We start from the raw sequence: 19,473 nt of genomic DNA, 5'->3' as shown, positions 1-19,473 counted from the left end.
AATATTAAATAAACATAATAGAAATTTTATACATAATATTTAATATATTATTTATTATAATTATAATTTTACAAAATAAAATTAATTAATTTAAAGTTGTGACATTTTTAACTAATTAAAAATTATAGCAAATGCATGAGATTAAAATAATAATGGCATTTTAACATCTAGCATTAACAAAAAGGCTAAATTGGTGTGAATAATTGGTGATAATGACAATGGGAGAGGAAATAGGAGTGAAACTCATCCACATAGGTCCTTTGAAGTCTTCCATGCTTCATGATAGAAAGGTTTTAATGGAAAAATCTTCTATATAATCAAGACATGAAGGTATAGAGGCATAGGGCATGCATAGAAAAAAGAGAACACAGGAAAAGAATTTAGGAATCTCATAAGAATTTTTTTGGGGAAATTAAAAAGTTCCTGGACCTCTGTGACTTGGATGACTATTCCTCTTCTAGGTTCTTTTTGGTGTTTGAAAATCTTTCTAGCACTATCATTTTCTAAATTCTTTAACTTTTCATTTCTATACATCCCCATACATTAGTTGTTGATGAAAAGTTGATTCAAACCCTATCTTTTGTAGAATTTCATGTATTTTTTATTTCATCTCCTTGAAATCTTGCACGATATGCAATTTTGATCACACAGAAGAAGTCCCTTGAAGCTTTTCATCCCTTGATTAAATTTTATGAAACTACATGCAATGTTGGTCACAAACAAGAAGTCCCTTAGAGTATTTCAACCCTAAATTAAATTTCATGAAACTACATGCAATCTTGGTCATGCCCAAGCCCCCAATTACCAAAAAGAATAATGATTTTTTCTAATATGATGGAACTTGAGGCTATGGATGTAATATTAGAAGTACTAATATATGTCTAGGAGCATGTGTTTTACAAGAGAAGATAGCCAAGCATTGTAGAAATATGTTCATATTTCTCAACGAACCACAAAATATAGGTATGTCTTAGTGAAGTTGCATGGCAAGCTTGAGAAAGATCATAAAAATTTACAAAAATTTTAACATTAAAGTCTTATGCAATTGCACATTCACATAAAATTTTAAGCCCTTCTAAGAGATGTTGATCCACAACCTTGAGAACATCCTATGTTATATCTATTGTACCACCAACCATGCCTATGTAAAAAAATCTCATCATTAGTTTTAAAAATCCCCATCTTATATGTGGAATTTCAATATCCTTTGCCTCTTTCTTCCTTTATCCTCCATCAAACATGGCACAAAATGTATCTAATAATGCCATTAGTGAAATCTTGTGAGTATAGAACCACCTAACTTCCACTAAAAAAGTAACATCTAACAATTTGTTACTATTTACATATTTATCCCTTAAGTAAACCTAATGTATTAGAGGTGGAAGAGTCACATCTATTGGAGATTGTGCAGGAGCCATCTTTGCTAGAGTATGCAACACAACAACACAATCATGTTGTTATTTTGAGATTGTACTTGGAGATAAAAGAACCACAAGTACTTGCAAACCATTGTTATCAACAAAAATCATCCTCTGATCACTAATAGAACACAAATGAAAAAGGGTTAAGGAAAAATTTCTTGAACATTTTTTTGGATAGACGCATCAAATAGAGCAAGTTCTTTAATACTCTTCAATGAATTGCCTCATCTAGCCTTTTCAAGGTCTTTGCCACACAATCCTTTGAAAACTGAAAAATCAATTCTATATCTTCCAACTATTTTACTCCTCCCTCCTTTACAATATCAAAAAAATTGTCCTCATTATCTACCATCCCATTTAGAGAAAAATAATTATGTTGAAGAGATCCATTTTAAGAATCAAGAAGCTCTAGCATTGGAGTTAATCTAGCATCATGAAATTTTTTATCTTGGTTATTTGAATTCAATGATAATCTACCCAAAGAAAAAGTTTCCATCTCCTTTAGTTGGGGACTAGGCATCCAAAGCATATTTGAAAGAGGTCAAACAACCTCTCTTTGGATGATGTCCACCTTGAATTTAGGATCTATTGTAGTAAATTGTCCCAACAATAAAGCAACTTCTATTTGGCTCTCATGACACCTTGAACTCAACTGACCAATTATAAGTTGCAAAGCTCTAGCAAGAACCTCCTTCTTTATGTTAACAGATGAGTGCATGGAATTCCCAGTTACACCAACTACTTCATTGTGGATGGTAAAATCTTTATAATGTATCACTAGAATAACAGTTGGAAGTGAGTGGCATTCTACAAATTGGTTCTTCTTTGGTTCATTTTTTAATGCCAAAGTTCATAGAGCACCTACTACTTCTCGTTGCACCTTGGTGTCAGTCAACTCAAGAAAATATTTAAGACAAGGAATTCCTTCTTTTGTTCTCACAAGAGTTTTGATAGCTCCATTTTCATGGGCTAGATTTGTGATAGCATTAATAGCTCATCAAAGGACACCAATCAAAATATGACTGTTAGAGCCATTTCTATATCTTCTTAGTAAAGAAACATGACCAGAAGGAGAACAAGCATCTATAATGATTTGTTGATGCTCTAGCTTCACTACAACAAGCCCTAGTGTAAATTTGGCCTCCTTTTTCACTTTTTACTCATACACAATATGCCCCTCCCCCTCACAACCTAGAGGTGCTTGAAATTTTTGAACTAAAGATGGGATATCCCCTTCTCCAACTATAAGTTCCACATGCTCTTCATGTTTGGATAATTTTGCAATAGAATGAGCAGTGCTTGTGGCAATAATGCAATCAATCTCCTACCATGAAAATATTTGAATTGAGTCTTTTGATCTAAATTTTCACATCCTATGACAACAGCTTGATGGGGTACTCCTCCTCATTCTCCTTCTCCTATCGAGGAGATTTCTCCTGGTGAAAATTTTATAAATAGGAACTCTCATGCTTTTTCTAAGATATTTTCCATTTAAGATAACAAAAATAATCATAGGCAATGGTCCTTCTAATAATTGCAATTATATTTTTTCTTGTATATATAGTATTAGTCAATTGGTGTTGAAATGTTAGTTACCAGTCATAATGACTGTACCATAAGATTGTTTGAATTTATTTTGTAAATGGAATAGATATGCCATGATTATGTAATGGGCATAAAAGAAACAACTAAGAATTCATATACTATCATGAAAAGGGGAAATTGAACAACATTTTTATCATTTTTAGATTTTAGATTTCATAAGCAAAAAAGGATAGTGATGCATCTTGATTATAACATATAAGAAGCATATTTATATATGAGATCACTGTTACAAATACTCTAAAGATTTGGTAAGGATTAATAGAGTTTAGATCAGGCATCCCAACATGCTACAGTGGATGAGTTTTTTGAATATTTTCATGACTCCAAGGGTTTCATTGGTGGCCCTTGGAACAACCACCTATTGCATTTACGAGAACTACTTTAATTTTTAGTCACATAACTAATCATTTTTTAATAAGTGGAAGAAACAAAATATGTCACCAGATAAATATATCATTTTCTCTCTAACATATAGTAGATTTATTAGATATTTCTAGTTCAATATACTAAGAATATGAAAACCGCATGATATGCATATAATCTATAGATTTTCTATATTTCTTTTCTTGTGCAACATAAGTGAGGAAAGTGTATTTAGGGCTATGGTTGATGTGCAGTTTGGAAATGTCTCAGGCTCTCTAATTTTTCTCATAGAGAAGAGAGGTGGATCAAGGTTTTTGAGAAGGAAGATTACTAACACCCCCTTTTCTTCAAAATAAGCCAAAGCTTGTTTATTATATTACATCACATGCTGTAATGAAATTAGAACTAGAAAGATTAGCTTTAGATGAGCATGTTCTCTTTCTCACCTACACAACTCATAATCACCATAAGCCTAGAACATTAGGAAAATTTTATATGCACTTGAACATATATTTACAAAAAAATAGACTGGCAAAAAAAACTTTGAGAATAGTAAACCATGATAAAGGAAAAATAGTAGAATCACCATTCTGCAAAACAATTGCAGATAGAACTAATACATGAAAATGACATGATTTTATAGATGTGGTATTATTCCTTCTAGAACTACCTTATAAAATCTTTTATGCTCAACTTCAAGTCTCATAGGATCAAGATTATCCACTTGAACAATGTTGTTAGCAAATTTTTATGTGTCTCCATCACTTTAATAGGCTAGGATTATTTGGCTTAGTTGAAAAATGAAAATTGATATCTAAATGTGATTATTATCTATATGAATTCCTACTTAGTCTCTTCAATTGGCACAATATTATAGGTGGATTACTATGGGTTATTCATCTCTCAACTGGCTTCAAGATTTCATTAGTGAGCATGGTTCACTACACTCATTGCACATTGTATATGCAAATTAAAGGCCAACCACTACTTAGGAATTGAATCAATTGAATTTTTTTTCTCCTTATTAAACAATTTTTTTTTCCTATTAGATAATATCATCAATACATCCTTCTAGAATGATCTACAAAAAAATGGATAGGAAATAAGTGAATAAATTTTAATGACTAAATATTTTAAGATTTGGTAGTGACTAGAGAGAGCATATACAGTGATAAAATTGTAGACAATTCATGTTACAATGCATGCTCCCTTATTCTGCAAATATGCCATGAAGAGACTAAAAAAAATCACTAGTTGACCCACAGGGGAGCCTAGAATCATCTTAAAAAAAAATAGCTCATCTATAGATTTTGAAGTAGCTTGGTTTCACTAGTTCTAATAACTATGGTGTTCATTCAAACAAGTATGACATGCATGAAAATCATAGGTAATGGTTTATGTCTATTGTATGCTATTTTCATTTAGGGTACATGATTTTGTTATCGATCTTTATAAACTTTATTATAGTGATCTTGTAATGTATTTTTATAATTATTTTTTTAAAATTACAATCTATACTTATTGTCTTAAACTATAAGTATTACAATGTAACAAAACTTTTGTTATATTTTATGAATGCAACTTTCTATTTCTTTCTACTAGCATTTATTGATCAATTCTATTGACATGTGTAGACATTGTTAGGAATCATTGGGGCTTCTATAGAAGATTTAGCTCATTGTCTTGGAATTGGGGAACATAAGGTATTATTCTTATCTTCTAATGATAAATACTCTATTAGAATTCACATCTCATTTATTATTATATCATTTGGTCTTGATAGTGTTTGTTTGTTGTATTCCCATATAATGTGTCTACTTTCATCTTTTATTGTTGTTTCATTTTCAGTAAATGGACTTTAGACCTCTAAACAATGTTGGCAATTACCATAAACCTCAGGTGAATGGAGTTGTTAGGAAAACTTAAAATGCTTAGCTGACCAAAGGTCCTCTTACTGTGATCTTCTTTTATAAGGGCTCCTCTAAAATATCCATTAAGGAGAGAGGGGAATAGACATAAATGTATGAAACTATCCTAGTTGAACACTTTTCTTTGAACACCTGGTTTACTCTTATTCACCCATATTAGCTATTAGTGCAAGGTTGATTTTGCATCCTCATTCTGCATCAAAGATAACCTCTATCTCTCTAGAAATTCCTTGGCCCAATGGAATTTGTTTCTATAGATGAAGGACCCCTTGTTCATTGGAGGCTTGGACTTAGTCTTAGACTCCTCAGATTTCCCCTTGCCAATTCCTTATTGTGTGTTGGTTTCAATGACCCTGTCATCTTTGTATTCAAAGAAGATCTAGCTAACTTGGTAGTACTACTACTCTTCTCATCATTCTTCAACAATTTTTTTTTTGGTTTCCTTGTGCCCAAATTGGTAGTCATCAAGAACTTCCACAATGGTGATGGCTTCCTCTACTATAGAAGGCATAGCCTTTCTCACTTCTGCCATTAGACCTAGTTTCAAGTTGGTTATGAAGAAACTCAATTTCTCAAACTCTGCCCAATCTAGCATCTACAAAAATATATGATATGTAGGTCTGGATATAATCCCTCAGTGATCCTGACTATATCATATATCTAAACTTATACTTTACCTCTAGGCCTGCACTTTTCTAAAAAGAGGGAATATTATTTTTCAGCAAAGAAATGAGGGAATAATTAAATATGAGACAAAAAAAATGAAGTTCTTTGAAATATATATAATTATTCATTATGTTTAATGTTGGGGCTACATTTAAGCTATAATATTATTACACCTAGTGAGTGCCATGGTGGAGATTTAGTTACTATAAAGTGATTATAAATTTATGCCTAGGTCTGAAGGGTGGAAATAAAGAAGGGATTTGAATGCTTTTTGGTTGGAGAATTTTATAAAAGGATCAACTAGGGGTTGAGGCTCATTCATTATGCTATTGTATTTTATTTTTATTTTATCTTGGCAAGTTTCTTTCCCAAGAAACCTTCTCAAGTTGCAAACCCTAGAGATTCCTTTCTTTTGACATAAGCTCAAGCCTTAGCAAGGGCTTCTTCATTTAATCACAAGTTACAAAGTGGACTACAATAGTGTGTGTGATAGATTGTAATTTAATCTTAGCCAAAATCATAACATTCAGCTTGATAATATTAAGGTATCATTCAACCATCAAATTGAAATTTGTATTGAAATCACAATCTATTGTTAAGTCTATCAGAAAAGGAACCACAATGCATGCATCTAGTTTATCATTGCTAATCGATTCATAAAGAAAAAATGTGATCCATTTTAATGGTGGTCACTATTATCAGCTAATTGTAAGAGCTTCTAGTTTAAAATTTATATTGTTTGTAAAATATCCAATTGTTGCGATCAATAATAGATGGTGAATTCTATTATTAGAAATTTCAAGTTGTTTCATGTTAGTAGGTTTCAAGGAAATAATGGAAATTTCCATAATATTAGCATAAGGTTAAAATTTCCTATAACTCCTATGATTTATGTGATTTTAGAATGTGTCTTGGCTAACTTGGATGACAAGAGGATAAAATAGATATTGATATTGGTGGCTCAGTAAATGTAGCTAAAACATGAAAAACCTCAAAAGTCTAAAAAGAAGTCACCCAATTCCCTTAATTTTGAGACCATGAGTAAAGTTTCTACTACCATGTGATCTTTTTATGCCAATCATGTAAAGTGTAAAAAAGTTTTTGGTTCCAAATTGTCACCAAGATCATATAGAGGATCAATTAGTAGTGTTACAAAGAGTGTGATATATTTGCAATAAGAATCTAGATGTGGAGAAAAGTTGTAGCTTTTTTGAGTTTGAGTTATCAATTTCTAAAAATTATTATTCATAGCTATTAGTTCATCTAGTAGCTAGATCATGTTTTAATTTTTCAAGGAATCCAAAGGTATTTAAACATGCTATTTAGGTTTTATAACTCATGCAACATAGGTTCTTACGTTATTGTTTTGTTTTGACATTGTGATGTGACTTCTTGTTTCATTTTGTGGTCTAGTTGATTTATATGGTTGTTTTATGCAATCATCATTATAATTTCCTCAACAAAATTCACTTCCTCTATTTCACAAAGTTTCTTATATATGATGTTTCATTTCTTATTGCAAATGCACAATCCTTAATGTGGATTCTCAGTTGCTTTGCCTACTAGATTGATGTAATAGTGACATTACCTGTTCCATGACATTAATGGTTTTATTTTTTAGCTAATAATTTTCAAGGATATTCCTTTCCACTAGATTTATTAGGGATGAGTTTGAGTATAGAAAGTGGTAGTAACTCATATGCTTGGGCATATGCATTTCCCAGGAGGGAAATTTATTGGGTCTAAATCTCAAGTTGTCTCACTATATTATTTTCGGACACCTCCAAGTTGCTATCCTTTTCAATTGTTGTAGACAAAGCTTTTATAAATAGGCTAACATAGAGTCAAACACCTTTGTGAGATGGAACATGGTGCATTAACTCTTTCGTTATATTAGCCAAATGAGTGACCCCTACATTAAGTGATAGCAAACACTTCCTTGATGTGAAGACACCTACAAGAAACTACAAAGTGTCTCTTTTAGTAATTGCTTGCAACCCAAAATCATTGAGACATAGAACATCGAAACCATTAGGGATACAACAAAGTTCTTTTGAAGAAGGCAAAAAAAATCTTTTGAAATAGCATCCAAAAAATTAGTGGGAAGTCCTATTGCATGAAGCATTGGGAGACAAGTTAGATATTTATGAATAAGTTCATTCATTAGTGTGACTCGAGAAGAAAAGATGTCACCTCCAAGCTTATGATGATGGAAAAATATTAATGATAATCTTGACAACAAAGAACTCTCCTCTGAGTTTGGATCCCTTGCAGTGGTCCCTAGTGCATAGTTTGTTAACCCTATAACCTTAAGTAAGGCCTTAATAAGATGCCTTCAACAATATAAAATCTATCCTTTGTATCTTAGTTCATTGTATTATGTTGATGGTGCAATGTCACTCCCTTGAGGAACCTCCACAATCCTATTTACCTCAATTTGCAGCCTTCTAATGGAATTATCTAGACCCCTAAGGTCTCTAAATAATGTAACTGTAGGACTATTGTAATCCATAAACTTTCAAAGAATCTTCACACCATATACAAAAAGATGCATGTGAGTAGGATTGATGTCCTCTAACAAAGGAAGAAGGGTTGGAATCAGCCCTATTTCTCTTGTAGGACTTGGAGAAGATAATGATGATGCAATATGGGCCAATAAATAGTACAAAGCACCTTCCACTAATCAAATTTGACATTCTTCTATTGTATTCAATGACATTATAGTCTTTTGGAGCAAGCTCAATAGAAACATGCAATTGGTTGCATTGCTAGCTATGTTTGGAACATTCAACACTTGACTCCTATCTTGTGATGTAAATATTGCTATAAACTGGTAACTTAAATCCCACATAGCTAATTCCCTAATATTGTTAGGAATTAGGTTATCAGACTATAGGACTTTCATTAATTCACTCATGAACTATGGATCATTTGAAAACAAATGCCCCTAATTCTTCATGGGTATCAGTTGACTACACAAGTACCATAAATGCTAGAAGCCTAATGCAAGTATACTACCTATGATGAGCAAGTGAAGACAAAGCACATTCATATCAGATTTGAGTCCACATGGTAAAACTCAACTCACTAGGTATCTGGTATTTATATACTAAACCCTTCAAATTATCAATACTAATTCTCAATGAAAATTGAAGAATCAAAAGAGAAATTTATAGAGGAATACTCCCCTTATCTTCTCCAATAGGATTTTGAACAAAACACCAAGATAATATTCTTGTGTGATAAGAGGTGAAGAAATATGTTTGGATCAATACTACTATCTATTAGTTTGAATTTGTGCTATATCTAAACTTATAAAATATATGAAGTATATAATAATGCCTTTTTATTAAGTAATCAAAATTTCCTAATTTTTTTTAAGTTTTACCCTTTTTTGAATTGTTGTCCATGCATTCCTTGAGTAAAATGCTTCCCTTTCCCTAACATCCTAGAAATGCATCCCTTGGTACCCTGCGTTGCCTATCTTTAAAGCATGGTGTACCATAGGTCAAGGGTGGAAAGGATAATTTTGGTTCTCAACAAGTGAATAGGTACTTTAGCCATATCAAGTGTTTCAAATGCCACAAGTATGACAAGTATACTTCTCAATGTCCTCAGAAGAAGCAGAAGGGTAAGAGCAACAAAAGCTATTTTCAAAGAGTGTAGAAGCTTCAGTAGTTGATCAGCTTTTATCCAATCTTTAGATAGCCTTCTCTATGGTGTGATATCTATCCACCAAATAAAATTTCTATATTAAATTAGTATGTAGGTAATGGAGCATTATGCCATGGCATTAAACAAGAAGTCTTTCAAAAAAATTTGGAAAAATTGATAGTGTATAGGTGAAGCTAGCTGATTATGTCACATATCTAGATACAAAGACAATGTTTGTTTCCTTCTACATATCTTCAAGTGATGTTATTGAGCTCCATCATATATCATATGTTCTTGACTAAACTAAGAACAAGCATCTAGTGTGATTGAGTTTGTAAATCAATGTCATTATTAGATATTTAAAAAAAGATATTGCTGATTTTTAGCTCAATAAATGTAGAATGGTGGCATTTGTAGCTCATTTTCTAATCTAATCAAACATGAAACCCTAGTGCTTAATTTTCACCAGCTATACAAACTTTGGCACAAGCATTGGCCACTTGGACTGTAGACCACCACCTCTCATAAAGTACATTCTATAGGCACTACCAAAATTAAGGATCAAGGAGATGAGAGTGCAAGAGTTAAGCACTTGACAAGTATACCAAGATCAATTTCCCTAGTAGTGAACATGGATGAAGTAGGATTCTTAATTGGATTCATTCAAATATATTTCATTTATCAATGATTCTTCTTGTAAATCCTAGATTCAATTCATGAAGACTAGACTTGAGACCTTAGAGATATAAAAATGTATGCAAGAACTTTGACACCTTTTGTCTAGATGCAAAGCTCAAGAGGGTGTTCACTAATCCTCATTAAAATATGGCTGCAAAGAGGAAACACAAATCCACTATAGAGATGAAAAAAGACCATGATCCATGGCATAGACTACCCACCTTTCTTTAGGTGAAAGCATGCAATTGAGTTGCTTACACTCTCAATTGTAGTTTTTTGGACAAGATTCTAAAGGAAACTTTCATAGGAAGAAACTTGATATTTCTCATTTTTTAGGTCCTTGAAGTCCTATCTCCATTCATGCATTAGAGGAGACAAGGACTATACTTGAGCCCTCCCACATTATGGATTGACTTATCTTATATAATGAGCTCTACAAGACTAAAAAGATTTACATTTCATTAAATATACGATGGTAGTGAGACATGGCATCAAGTTTGATGTAGATGCTCTACCCTCTACATCTTAGAGCCTCCTTTGGAGGCTAATAAAGGTTAATAGGTTTTGTACCCTAGGTTCTAATCTATGAAGTACTACATACAGTAATTAAAAATGTAATTCAACTAGGTTTGAATATGAGAAGAGATATATCATTACATTCTAGTATAGCTAGAAAAACTAGATGCCTTAGACAATGCAAGAAGCACCAAAACAAGTAAGAGAAACATACACTATAATTGGAAGGTGTTGGAATCTACTAGAAGAACCAAGAAATGATATTTCCAATTGTGGTGATTCTTTCAAGGTTAATGGAAAAATTGATGCATGATTGAGAGTCTTTTGAGTAAGTTAGGACAATCTAAAGAGTTGACAGAATCAAAAAACAACAACAAATGAGATTGAGTAAGGGAATTTTAAGTCCAATTCTAGCCTTGAAACAATTAATTAAAATTGTTAATTCCAACAGTAGCATGAAATCAAGCACCAAATGATTTTAGCAATATAGTGATGGACTGTGTCAAAGCTATAAATATTGATCTCAAATGTACATATAATTCTCTACACCCATTAAAGACTTCTACAAAGATGAACTCAAAATTGCAGTACAGGCCAACACCATAGGAATGTTTTATTTGAGTGCTAAAGAGATATTACGGAAGGATGATGATGAATTGAAATATAAAGATAAATAAATTTAGTACTACTATCAACAATCATTGAAAAAAAAAGGAGCTTCTAAGTGATTAGTGGGGTACTTCTTGATCATATTAGAAGAAAAGGGGTATGTTCTTAGGAATTCATGATTGTTGAAGGAAAATATGGCTTGATACATCAATCAACTTATTCCTTTCAATATTAACTAAAGTAAGATGCCCCTTGTATGGATTCAAATATTTTTCTAAGTTTTCTCTTTATATACACAGGCACTAGTTGTAGCCTCAATACCAAACATTCTAGGGTGGATAGGCATTTGTTTGGTAGAGGCAAGTTATACTTTTATATCAATAAAATTACACATTATATAGGCATGATCCACAAAATATCATCCTAAAATTATGACTCCATGTATTAAACTTAAAGTTCAGTCTCAGAAATTATGTAGTTTGTATAAGAAAATAATTTACTTCTATGTTAATTTGATTATTGCTATATGGGTGCATGATTCCTCAATTTTTTACCCAATTAGGATATTGATAGGCTTGGGAGTAGGAATCATATCATTCATTGTAATTTCATTGATTTACCATTCATTTACAATGAATACAATTTCAAGTTTTTTGTCATTACTTATTAGGTGTTAATTCTCCTCCATAGTGAGATTTATAATCTTTTCTTTCTAGTTTTAATTCTTATTAATTATTTTTGACAACGAATGGAAAATTTTTGCACCCTCATTTTGCTTGTGAATAATATAAATCAAATGGAAAATCAATTTTTTTTGCAAGCATGGACACATTTTACCAAAATTTTCAAATCTTATAGGACTGTTGCTGTGAAGGATAAAAGGTAGATTACAAGAGTGTTACTCCTTTTATCTAGTCAATATTCAGCACTACAATGAGTCAACTAGTTTTTATTGTAGGTAATTGTGGGAGAACATATCAATTGAAAAACATGTTAACTTTAGTACTAAGGATGAATGTTGTGCACAATTATCTAGTAGAACTTGCCTGACAATGATACAAATAGATCAGAGTGTCCAGTACAATTGCAATATAACTTTTGACAATATAAACAGACCAAAGTTTGCAATTCAAAACAACAGCACAAAAAAATGGTTGAGAGCTCTAATCCTTTCACTATGAATGAAATAGGTATCTCATAGTAGAATTGATTCAAAAAAGTGATTTTTCCATACCACAAGGTGTTTGATTTTCCCCCTCTTGGAAACTTTACAAGTGTTGCTATTTGGGTGACAATGTCATACAAAGTTGTGCTCGTTGGGCTATTCTTGAATTGACATGAAAGAATTGATGATTATTCCACATTTTAAAAAATCAATCCAGGAACACTATTGATTGGATCAGTTCAAGGCTAAGCACAAGCTTGGAATTTATAAAGGATAACATGGTGCAACTCATATTTTGCATGCAAATGACTTGTGGCACTGGAACATGATGGCCTAAAAATATGTTAATTGGCTTGGCAATAAGCACACTCTTTGCCATCATTATCCTACCAAGGTAGTTCCAGGAAGCAACACATTTGTAAGGTTTTAGGGCCTACACTTTAAAATCCAATGATGCCAATGATTATAGTTTGTAAATACTTGAGTAGTCCTTTGAGTTGTTGAGTGCTCTCTTTCTTTGGGTGAGTTTTCAAAAGTTTTAACTCTTGCTTTTCTATAGATGTAAAAAGATGGGTAAAAATGCTAACATTGGTAAAAATTATAATGCTTGTTAAAATGAAATTTTGACATGTTTTTTCTATAAAACCATGTATTTTTTCTTTCAAGTTATCAAATTATTATGTAATATATTTCTTAATTCAAGTTTACAATAAAAATTTTCTTTAAAATCATAGTGCTTTCTAAGTTGCTGATTTTTTTAAGTCATTTGTGTTTGAGTATTTCCCAAGTTGAAATTTTTTGCCTCATGAATTACTTTGATTCTATATCTTAGAGCTATGCCTTAAACTAACAACTTATTATGAACTCTACAATGAATAATTCTTGTATGATGACATTGGTCTGATATGTATGCATTATTTCTAACATCTTCATAATGAATTTGAGTTTTTGAAATGAGATTGGATGACTGTGATGAAAGATGAATTGATAATAGGTACTAGATTGGTAAGTAATATTTTACTCCTATTGCTCTATAATAAATGTGAGAAAATGATCTATCATGTAATTATATACAACTACATAGGACAGACAAGAAAGTCTAGTAGTCAAGAATTGTGTACTTCACCAAGTTATTCTTTGTTTTCCTCTAATTTTGTTATAACTCAAATTTATTTAGATAATAGGATTGAATCTTCCATTTGGTTTCCATGTTGCCCTTGTGAATAAATTTATCAACAAGGCTTTGGAGTTCCTTCCAAAATTAGTCATACTTATTATTCTGAAGGAAACAAAAAGGTTAGTCATCTCTATTTTTAACAGAATGTCATTGAACATGTACATACTAGAAGCTTTCTACAATGTATGAATTATATTTCACAAAGTAAGCACACCTTGAATCAAGCTTTGACCCATGCCATTGAGTTTTATGGCTAGTATTAATCTTTTTGGTTTGTAACTTATCTAAATAGACTAGACAAGAAACTAGAAAGATATGATCTTGTTTGGGAGGATCCAAAGCTGTTGAGAGATGAGGTTTGTTTACTTATCAATAAATTGTGCAAGATTATGAATTTTTTTCTCTTATGTTATGTTCTTATCACAAAAATTTGCATTTTCTCAGTCATTTTATTTGTTAGGTTTTGTAGATGTTGATGATAATCAACTAAGCCAATGGAATACAATTGCACCACCACTTTATCTCTAGAGCTGACTTGATTGGACATCCGTACACAAGGAAATTGTACTAAAGCAAGGAAATTTAAAATATAATACAATAATATTGGAGCATGGGGTTTTTGAAACAAAATATTTGCAATCATTTGAAGGGAATCTTGGTCTAGGAGAACATGAAAAGTAGGATCAGCAATCCACTACTTTTGGACTTGAGACCATTAATGAGTCTAGTGTTCTCAAAGATAGTGTGTTGGAATCAAAAATTGATTCTTTATCTTTAGGACATCAACTAGATATTCCAAAAAAATGAAAAGATTATCATATGAATGGTAAGAAAGTAAAGTCACCAGTGAGAGCAAAGGGAAGAGAAGAACCTATAGGGAGAGAGAGGTTCAGCAAAGGGAAGATTAAGAAAAGAAAATTTGATGTAGACAAGTCTAAAAAGACCAAGTCTAGGAGTGAAAGGTTTGATAGGGATACGAAAAGAGAGGCACCTAATAAAGGAAATATTGAAAAGGAGCTAATTGTTTCATCACCACCCCTAAATAAAATGGATTTAATGATAGATGATGAGATTGAGTATAATGGTTATATGTGAGAATAGTGTTCTGGACACATCAATGCTACAAATGGTTTGGGTGGAACATTTGATGGAGGACTAATAGTGGTAATAGAGAATATGAGACAAGAGGGCTCCTGAGTGAAAGAAATGAGTTGGGGCAAGAAATAAGAAGAGGTTTCCAAGGAAAATTACCTAGTGTTGATGAAGGCTATGTTAAAGGTTACCATAGAAAGTATGGTGGTAGTGAGGGTTTTGGGAGGCTACCTACCATTACTTCGAAGGATTATGTGAGAGGAGTAAAACTTAGTTAGTCTTCAAATAGAGATGAGGAATATGCTCCTACAAAAGTGACTAGAGGCTTCCCTATAAGTTTGTTTGCCTTGGAATCTATCTATTCAATTCAAATAGATCTACCAAGAGTTCAAAATAATGGAATGTACAACAGGCAGGCTCAATATAGTTATGATCTTGATTCAAGAACTAATTGGTTAATGGGGGATTATCAAACATGCAAATATCATATTGAGTAGGCTTCTCATAATATTGATGCTTATGCACCTAAATTGCATCACTCGTTATTGTTAGGGAAACAGTACAAAGAACCTTCACATCTTTCTAGGGAAACATATCAGTTTATAAATTTTTTGATAAAATGGACACATCTTTGTAGGCATGGACACATTTTATCGTGCATGCATACTATGTTACAATTGTGATGATGAATTAGGCACCCACGGAAGTGATTATAAAAAAGATTGACATTTAAGCATTATCAAATAGAATATTTTGAATGATGTGAATATGAACAAAGTGCATTTATGTGAGTGCGAAACAATAATATAGATGAGAAATGTTAATAAGTCAATGAGCAGAAATAGAATAGTGAGTCCAAATTGGAAGAGGCTAAATACAATATAATGAGGCATAGTGAACTTGAGTCTTTTAGATAGTTGTGTGCTATCTAAACATCGATGCAAAAAAACTCTTACATAATGGAATCCATAAACAAAGAAGTAATGTTGGATTTTGTCAAGTAATTGGTTACATCTATAAGGATTCTACCTAGTAGCTTGTCTTTGCACACAATGATATTTATATTATACACACCAATTTTTTTACAGAATGTATTATATATGATGGGAAGGGTTTGGGTGCTGATGTGGATATTAAATATCTAAGAGAACAAGCTTCTGGATGTTCACAATAGATATCTTGTTGAATATTTCTTGACACATTTTTTTTTATTATGTTGTTAACTCAATAGACAAAATCAAAATAAATTGTAGGAACATTGTTTTAATATCCTAGAAAGGAGATATTGATTGAATTCTATTTTTGATTTTCTATTTTTCCTATTTGTTGGTTTCTTTCTAATCTTTTTCTATTTATTTATTTTTATATATAGATTCCTATGTTTGGTGGGATTGGGAAAGATGGGAGAAGGAAATAGATTAGATGACTCTTCAAGGGGTTAATCTTCCTTTAGCAGTTACAAGACAAGAAAGCATTTGGTAGAAAGTTTTTCAGGTAAAATTTCTTAAAGGTTACCAGTGAAGTCTATTGGAATTTTGATTTTCTTTCAAGTCTTTGACATATAATAATCAATAAACTGATACTTGGAAAGTGAGGAACTAATTTTCATGATAATTAAGGCCTTGCATATGAAACAACTTGCTATATGTAAACACACTAGCATAGGCCATGAAAACATTATGTGTTGGATAATATTTACAAACTATTGATGGCTTATCTTTACATAGGTATGATGATCTTATTCCAATTAATTTTCTTGTTTACTACTATGAAAACTATAGATGCAAAAGCTTTACAAGAATGCAGAGAGAAAAAACTATTTGACTCAGTTTCTTGCTTATGGTTACACTCCTAGAATTTGTTGTATTTCCATTCTAACTCCCTACCAAAAATTGTAGGCCCATTTGTTTTGTAATAACCCAATCTAAGCTTGTAGTGTCTGAGTCTTTATTCTTGTCGATGGTGGAATACACATAGGGACTACTACTAAATTCAATTTGAATGAATATATGACTACAAAGATACCCAAATGTCACTTTTTAGGAAGGTTATATATATTTGGTTTAGGACCAATCAAGGGGAACAATGTCTATATGTTTGAATTAGAAGGCATATGGTGAATGTGCCTCTATTCTCAACATTTTATCTTCTTCCTTTTCCAATTAGTACACTACAATTCTCTTTGCAATCAACCATTTTAAATGTCCAAAATTATATCCAGCTTCAATAGGCAATCCTTCAAAAGTTAGTTCCTAGTTGCTTCCACACTGCAATACTCACATCTTACTAATAGAACTTTCCAAAGAAAAGGCCACTAGCCTTTTACATTTCTTTTAGATTAGAGGCATTACTAAAAAGAGCAATCCCATAAAAAATTTCTTGTTTAGTTTGTCTTCTCCTAAGTGGGAATTATATTTCAATGCTTTAGAGTCAGAAGTCTTCAATACACACTGTCATGGAAAATGTTAGTGATAGCCTAGAGGAAGTTGCACATGGTATGGAATCTAAAGGAGAAGAACAATAAATACAACAAAATGTGTGATTGAAACATGTATTTTTTCTTTCACATCGATTAATGATCCCATAATGAGTTGATCCCCTTAATAATATACTATTATCTATGTAAACCTAGTACAGACCATATCCATTTTATATTGTCTTATAGTAGCTTGAATAAACTAGTATCACTAATTCTTGTGTCCATTTGCTAACACCTTTGGTAATATGGTGATTATGGTATTAATCTATATTTCCTTTTCTTTATTTCTCCTTATTGAGGCTTAGCTTCCTTTCTACTATACATTTCTTCTCACTGTTCAAACTCCCTATCATCCCTTATTTTTTTTGTTTCAAGTTGTGACTTCACTGACTCCTTACACCTATCTAATCCACAAATCTAGTTCTATATATGTTATGAGATATATATTGCTAAAGGTTGACATACTATCCTGAGACCCATCATCTTATGGATTTTTTCCTATCTATGAATATTTATGCCACATGTCAGATGTTGAAAGTGATATATAATATCAAATGCTAGATTATGCCATGTCGAAGGAGCTTTTCCTATTTGATATCTCATAAGAAGACATGAAGGCAGATGACAAGATGGTGTAGGGGTACCTCAATAACATCAAACCATGTCATTTATCTATGTTTTAATATGATATTGTCCATAATGTTTGTGGCATCCATTTGATGAGTCCAAATGATTATGCATCAATTTAATAAGACAATATTGCAAAATTTCTAATTTATTCAATGTTGTACCAAGTTTTCTACCAGTTAAAGGAATTTGAACAATCATAGTGGTTGTACCAACTATATGTTAGGAATTTCTTTGTGACTAGTTAAAGAGTCATAACCAAAAGTCCTGTAACAACCTTCCCAAAAATGTTAACAAGGGGCTAGATTATGAAAGAGTTAGATACAAAGTGACACGGGGAAAATATGTAAATTCTTTGGCTCACTCTCTGGCTGCTAGCAGCCAAAGGCCATTCTACTTGTTGGAATATAGAACAAATGGATGACATAAGATTTAGTCATGAGTTTATATTTATGATATCAAATAATAAATTGTATTTGACTATTTTTAAGATTTGTGTTGCTCTTATGTTCTTCATCTAATTAACTATTTCATAAAAATAATCTATTCTGATTTCAATGTATTAGCCATTTGAAAGACCTTGTGATTATGTAGGCATGACCTATGAAATCTTCAATTGTATAGATAGTTTGCTAAAATTCTCAATTTAGTGAGCTTTTAAATTTCTTTTAATTTTTCACCCATAAATATATGCTAGTCTATTGATGTCTGATGAACATTAAGAAGAGCATTTGTCACCCAAAAAATAAATAAGAAATTGCATCATCTCCATCTCATTTATGCTCATCATCAATTTTTATTCTCTTCTTCCCTCATCTTGTATCTAATTCATTATCCTCCAATAGATGTCCTTCCCATGCATCCCATGCTCTTCTTCACTTCAAAGTTACCTTCAATGAATTCATCTTAATGAGTACAATGGTAAATGGAAAAAACTATTGCATAGGTAGTTTGGCATATCCTATGACAATCATGCCAATCCCATGGTCTCTATTAACACATGTGATTTATTGAATTGCTACAATGGTATATCTAAGAGCCTATGCCAACTTTTTTAGGATAGGATTTTTGTGAATTTGTATGAGTGATAATGAACAGGCATTTTTTATATTGTGTGGTTGGGGTTTTTATGATTCTCTTAAGTGTAAACATTGTGTTTTTCCTTTTTTAAAATTTAAAGTCACATTATGCTATAAAGCAATGTAATCTCATATGGAGAGGGTGGAGTAGAGAGAATGTGTGGAGAAGGGAAACAAAGTGTTTTGTGTATAGTTGTGAAATGGAAATTAGTATTTTGGTGTAATATTGTTGCTATACTGGCATTTAGTTTACGGTCCTATCTTCTCTTTGAATTCATGGTTATGATGATCTTTAAAGTTTCCTATTTATACTGAAGAGCATAGTACTTATGTGGTTGATTGAACATTTTTATGTTAGTATTATATTATTACCAAGAATACATTACTTTCTGTTTGGACAATAAATTACATATA

The 19,473-nt window shown here is 31.8% G+C and overlaps 2 pseudogenes; one reads left to right on the top strand and one right to left on the bottom strand.

Moving 5' to 3' along the window:
* Positions 1-826: 826 nt before the first annotated feature.
* Positions 827-7,585, bottom strand: LOC149537675 (ARM REPEAT PROTEIN INTERACTING WITH ABF2 pseudogene; annotated as a pseudogene).
* Positions 7,586-13,538: 5,953 nt separating this feature from the next.
* Positions 13,539-15,557, top strand: LOC149537674 (uncharacterized; annotated as a pseudogene).
* Positions 15,558-19,473: the final 3,916 nt, after the last annotated feature.

This window comes from Cupressus sempervirens, chromosome 9 (genome assembly GCF_028749045.1).
Source record: "Cupressus sempervirens isolate cs-2001-9-10 chromosome 9, ASM2874904v1, whole genome shotgun sequence".
Taxonomy (NCBI): Eukaryota; Viridiplantae; Streptophyta; class Pinopsida; order Cupressales; family Cupressaceae; genus Cupressus; species Cupressus sempervirens.
The sequence above is the reverse complement of the archived record's forward strand: the minus strand, read 5'-3'. Positions and strand labels throughout refer to the sequence as shown.